General features: G+C 44.9%; 1 pseudogene; it reads right to left on the bottom strand.

Moving 5' to 3' along the window:
• Positions 1-1,470: 1,470 nt before the first annotated feature.
• On the bottom strand, positions 1,471-4,833 carry LOC115136148 (early growth response protein 1-like; annotated as a pseudogene).
• Between the last annotated feature and the right edge of the window lie 1,150 nt (positions 4,834-5,983).

The following is a 5,983-nucleotide window of genomic DNA, read 5'->3' as shown; positions in this document are numbered from 1 at the left end:
TTCTTAACTCACTTTCCTGGTTAAATAATGTAATACACCAATAGGTGCCCTTCTTTGAGGTATAGCACAACCACCCTGGTTTTTGTGGTGGAATCATCGTTTGATAATCTCAACCGAGGAACCTTACAGATAATTGTACGTGTGGTGTGCAGAGATGAGGTAGACGTTCAAAAATCACGTTAAACACTATTGTTTCACACAGAGTTCGTTCATTACATTACATTACATTTAAGTCATTTAGCAGACGCTCTTATCCAGAGCGACTTACAAATTGGTGCATTCACCTTATGACCTCCAGTGGAACAGTAATGCAACTTATGTGACTTGTTAAACTTATTTAGGCTTTCCATAACAAAGGTGTTGAATACTTAATGACTCAAGACATTTCAGCTTTTCATATTTGATGAATTTGTAAACATTTCTAAAAAACATAATTCCACTTTGACATTATGGGTATCGTGTGTAAGCCAGTGACACAAAATCTAAATTCAGGCTGTATGTGGAATAAGTCAAGGTGTATGAAGACATTGTGAAGGCACTGTAATTGGCTAACAACATCCCACATGGGATCTATGAGCTGACAGTGTGTGTGAGAGTTGACAGAAGCTTGGAAGAGACCTAAAACTGTTGTCCTGTTACAACACCGGATGTCCCCCTAATTGCACCCTTTTCCTTAAACACTGACTGTACAAAACATTAGGAACACGTTCCTAATATTGAGTTGAACACCCCCAACTTTTTACCTCGGAACAGCCTCAATTTGTCAGGTGTCGAAAGTGTTCCCCAGGGATTCTGGCCCATGTTGATTCCAATGCTTCCCACAGTTGTGTCAAGGTGTCTGGATGGCAGTGTTGCAGTTCCCAGCAGCGTTGCACCTGGCACCTACTACCGTACTCTGTTCAAAGGCACGGAAATCTTTTCTCTTTCCCCATTCACCCTCTGAATGGCACACATACAAAATCCATGTCTCAATTGTCTCAAGGCTTAAAAATCCTTCTTTAACCTGTCTCCTCCCCTTCATCGACACTGATTGAAGTGGATTTAACAAGTGACATCAATAAGGGATCATAGCTTTCACCTGGATTGACCTGGTAGGTCTATGTCCTTAATGTTTTGTGCACTGTGTATATCATACTACTTACTTTTGACCAGGGCCCTGGGGAATAGGGTGCCATTTGGGATACAAGGAGCGTCAGGTAAGCACACATCACGACAACACTCAGTCGGACTCCTCTCAGATAGCGAGGGAGGAGAAGAGGGCCGCCACTACCATGCTTCTGCTCTAGAAATTATCTAGTGGTAATGGACATAAAATGCCATATTCTGGACTAATGTGTTTTTGCTCAGTTTAAATTACATTATTTTCTTTTCAACAAATACTATTAAATGTATGCTTTTGGAAGTTTCATTTGAGTGTACGTCTCTGCTAAAAATTAGGCAAATATTGATATAGAACATTTGAATACAAACTCAATTTTATCATAATATATTGATATTTTATTCATATCCCTTTTCTTAAAGGATATCATGTACACCAATATCCTTGGCAGTTAAGCGCATTCAATGTCTTTAGAAACCAAAAACAGTCACTTGGTTTTACAATTACAAATAACCACAAAATAATGAACTGCATGTAAATAACATGCAAAAATCCCATGCCTACTCAGTAGGTAACAACATTTTGACTGCTGAATATGTACATATTTACGCTCTCAATTATAAAAAAATATATTTTTTCACTTATATTCTTGTGTAAGCTATGACCTCGGTTCCCTCCAAATCATCCCTTACAATCCGTGAAGAATACACTTCACATTCTAAGGCTACTTCAGATGCCACGCATCCAAACCACAAACAGAGTTTAGTTTGCTGAGCTTCACAAAAAGGCACAAAAAATGTTCATTAAAAATGATTTTTTCATGAATCCATGTTGAAAAAGGAACAGGGAAGAGAGTACCAATGGGTAATATACAAAGCAATAGAAACAAAATGTGTCTTACAGTAAACATGCTCGAGTACTTCTCCAATAAAACGTGGTTTCACCATTGTTACTACATACGAGAAAACTTATTCAGAGAAACGTGGTGCCAACAAGTTCCCATGATACCATGTAAAGAACAATCGTCTACAAAGTCAAAAAGGACACAGATACACTGATACACAGATACACTGATACACGGTCTGCCGATCATCAGTCTCTTTGAATTTCAGGCTGTCAGTATCAAAAAGTCCCACCAAAATCCTAATATCCTTTGCTCTCTACATATCAGAAGACTTGATGAAGTACTGGGGTTGAAGAGAGAAACCGTTCCCTTTCCATCCTCTGTCGCTATCGGTCAGGTTTCATGATCTTTAAGTGCTGTACGAACACAGGGGGAGAAAAAGTGCCTTCGAAAAGGTAACAATGATGTTTGCTTGTTCTTTTCAAACAGAAATAAATGATAAGTAAAGATACGAAAGTCTTAGTAGATGTCAATGTTCTTTGGAGAGAGGGTGGACTGCAGGTCTGACTGAGGAGTGCCCACAGGGGAGCTGTAAATGTTTGTGGGGGAGCCGTACGAGGTGGATATGTGCGTTTGAAATGTACTGGAGGCTGAGGAGTACATGGTGTTGACTGATGGGGAGCCATAGGAGCTGTGCACCGGGGAGGAGTAACAGGAGGGCACTGGGGAGGGGTATGAGGACGGCACTGGGGAGGGGTATGAGGAGCTGGGAGAGGGGTATGATGTGGAGGGGGAGGTGTACCCTGAGACTGGGGAAGGGATGGCCATGGGGGCGGACCCTGCCTTCTCCACCTTCTTGTCCTTCTGCCTCAAGTGGATCTTGGTGTGCCGTTTTCGTTCATCGCTGCGGGCAAACTTGCGGCCGCAGATGTCGCAGGGGAAGGGCTTCTCGCCCGTGTGCGTGCGGATGTGCGTGGTCAGGTGGTCACTGCGGCTGAAGTTGCGCATGCAGATGCGGCACTGGAAGGGCTTCTGGCCCGTGTGGATGCGGATGTGGCGTGTCAGCTCGTCTGAACGGGAGAATCGGCGGACGCATGTTTCCACGGGGCAGGCGTAGGGCCGCTCGTGAGGCGGAGTCTTGCACTGGCGGTTGGGGTACTTGCGCATGCGGCTGGGCTTCACCAGCTGAGACTGGTAGGAGCCCTTCAGGTCCTGAGAACCAGGCTTCACCAGCTGAGACTGGTAGGAGCCCTTCAGGTCCTGAGAACCAGTCTGTGTGGCGAAAGCCTTGATGGTGGACAGAGGCGTGAGGGAGAGCTGCTGCTGGATGCTCTGACACTGGAAAGGCTTCTGGTCAGGGGGAAGCAAGCTGATCTCACCCTGCTGCTGAGGAAATAGATAGTCTGGTATCATGGGCAGAGACATGTTGGGGGAGCATGTCTTGCTGCTGGGGTAGGCGGGTGGTGGGTACTGGACTGAGCTGTTTGAGGGGCTGGAAAAGGACTGGTTGGAGTCGGGGAAGAGGTCAGGGCTGACGCTGCAGTAGGTGGTGCTGGTGTCGCCGATTTGGATGGGCCAGCTCACGGTGTGGGAGGAGGAGCTGGCCGGAGCAGCAGAGGAGCATGGGGCAGCTGAGGTGGGTGGTTGGGACATGCCCATTAGCCCACTGACCAGGCTGTATAATGGCTCTGGCCACAGGCTGTTGCTGCAGCTGGTTGCAGGCTCCAGGGTGAACCTCCCTGTGTAGGAGACGGAAGGCAGGCGAGGGGTTGAGTAGGTCTGCTCCATGAGAGACTTCTCACAGCCGATAGAGATATCATGCAATGTATCTGAAAGAACAAACAGCGAGTGTTAAACATAACATTGACATTTTCTACAGATGGCAGACCCCCCTGCTGTTGGGGGGATGGGGGGTGAGCACAGGACAATCCTGCTGGCTCATACAAAATACACCCCACATCACATTACTAGGAGCAAATGCTGACACACTACAAGATCATTTAAATCATTAAAAAGAAAATACCAGTATAGCTCTAAGCACTATAATAGTAATAATTATTTTGTAAAGCTATTTATTATTTATCAAAACCTCTTAGCTTATTCATATTTTTTTTGCATAGACTGCAAGCTATGTCAGAACTGAAATGCAACCTCATTGATTATGCGCATTGCCATGTAATATTTCTGAGTGTGTGTGATGTATAAAACCATAAAGAGTTAGGAGTTGGAGCAGCCCTTACCTCCAGTCAGATGGTTGTATGAGTCTCCTGGCTCCCCGGTACCAAAGCCTACACCGTCTGGTGCAGAGGCAGTCAGGAAGGGGGTCCCTGTTGAGTGGAGCAACATCATCTCCTCCAGCTTGGGGTAGCTGTCCATGGGAGAGTAGGAGAAGCCCAGCGGGTCTGAGATCTGCAGGGCTGAGGGGAGCATCTCTGTCTTGGCTGCAGCCATGGTGCTGTGCTGCCGGTGCTCTGACTGTATGGAGAAACAGAGGAGGTGGAGACGCAGCTGACGCTGCAGCTTTTTGTCTCAGGTGAGAGGAGATTACCAGCCAGTTGAATATGCTGCTGCTGCTCTTGTTGAGGAGGATGGTCTGAGGAATCCAATGCTGTAAAACTTTGCTGCATTCACTTTCGCAAAAGTTCTCAGTCTTCAATAACGATCTTGTGGTTCATACATTCCCATAACGGTAGGAATTAAAACTTTTTTTTTTCTTCTAGTTATCCCGATTTGTAATAAAGAAATGTGTAGTTGTGTTTTCCCTTTTGATGAACTTTTTCGCTTTTAGTTCACGTGTTTGGTACGAATAATTTCGCTAACGTACTACGGTGCTTCCTGCTCTGTACTGACATGAGCTCTGTTAAACTCCGAGGGCTGTTTCACTAGGCTGAGGATTCCCACCGCTTTATAAAGCCTCTTGCCGTGACGTAGATGTCCAAATAAGGACAGGAGGAAGACCATATTTAGACAGAGCAGTTGAGGACACCGAAGGCTTGTCGGAGTAAACGGGGAGAGCTGGAGACTGTTTATCAACATATTCTGCAATATTCACAGATTTCACACGGTGCATATTATAACAAAAATAGTTTAAATCTAGAAATACACGACGGTTGCTGCTGCTTTGCCGTGGTTTTCGGGGGGTAAAATGCACACGTCCTATCTATGCAGCGCACCGCCATTGCCGGAAACCCCAGCCACGACATGCCATATAAGGTCTTGCCTTCACAAGGATCAGTTCCGGTGGGTTTCCACTTCCTTGTCCTTATTAGGAATTTCCCGGGGAGGGGGGGTAATACTAAACTGAGCAGAGCTCGGCAATAAATGTGCGAGACCTGCTCAGATCCAGCAAGTTTTGAGGAAATAACTCATGTCTGCACCTAAAGCAATGCTGATTTTTATTTGTTTATTTATTTATTTCAGCTTTATTTAACCAGGTAGGCTAGTTGAGAACAAGTTCTCATTTACAACTGGGACCTGGCCAGGCCAAGATAAAGCAAAGCAGTGCGACACAAACAACAACACAGAGTTACACATGGGATAAACAAACATACAGTCAATGTCGCGAAATGTTGAGTGGAATTTGATGCACATACATTCCAAGGGGCCATTAAAACTATGCTAGTGAGAATTATTGTAAATAGGCTACTTTTAAAAATAAAGAATTGTTGTAATCAAATCAAAGTTTATTTGTCATGTGCGCTGAATACAACAGGTCACCTTACAGTGAAATGCTTACTTACAGGCTCTAACCAATAGTGCAAAAAAATGTATTAGGTGAAAAATAGGTAGGTAAAGAAATAAAACAACGTTAAAAAGACAGGCTTTATACAGTAGCGAGGCTACATACAGACACCGGTTAGTCAGGCTGATTGAGGTAGTATGTACATGTAGATATGGTTAAAGTGACTATGCATATATGATGAACAGAGCGTAGCAGTAGCGTAAAAAGAGGGGTTGGCGGGTGGCGAGACACAATGCAGATAGCACGGTTAGCCAATGTGCGGGAGCACTGGTTGGTCGGGCCAATTGAGGTAGTACGT

Source organism: Oncorhynchus nerka, linkage group LG10, assembly GCF_034236695.1.
Source record: "Oncorhynchus nerka isolate Pitt River linkage group LG10, Oner_Uvic_2.0, whole genome shotgun sequence".
NCBI classification, from domain to species: Eukaryota; Metazoa; Chordata; class Actinopteri; order Salmoniformes; family Salmonidae; genus Oncorhynchus; species Oncorhynchus nerka.
The sequence above is the reverse complement of the archived record's forward strand: the minus strand, read 5'-3'. Positions and strand labels throughout refer to the sequence as shown.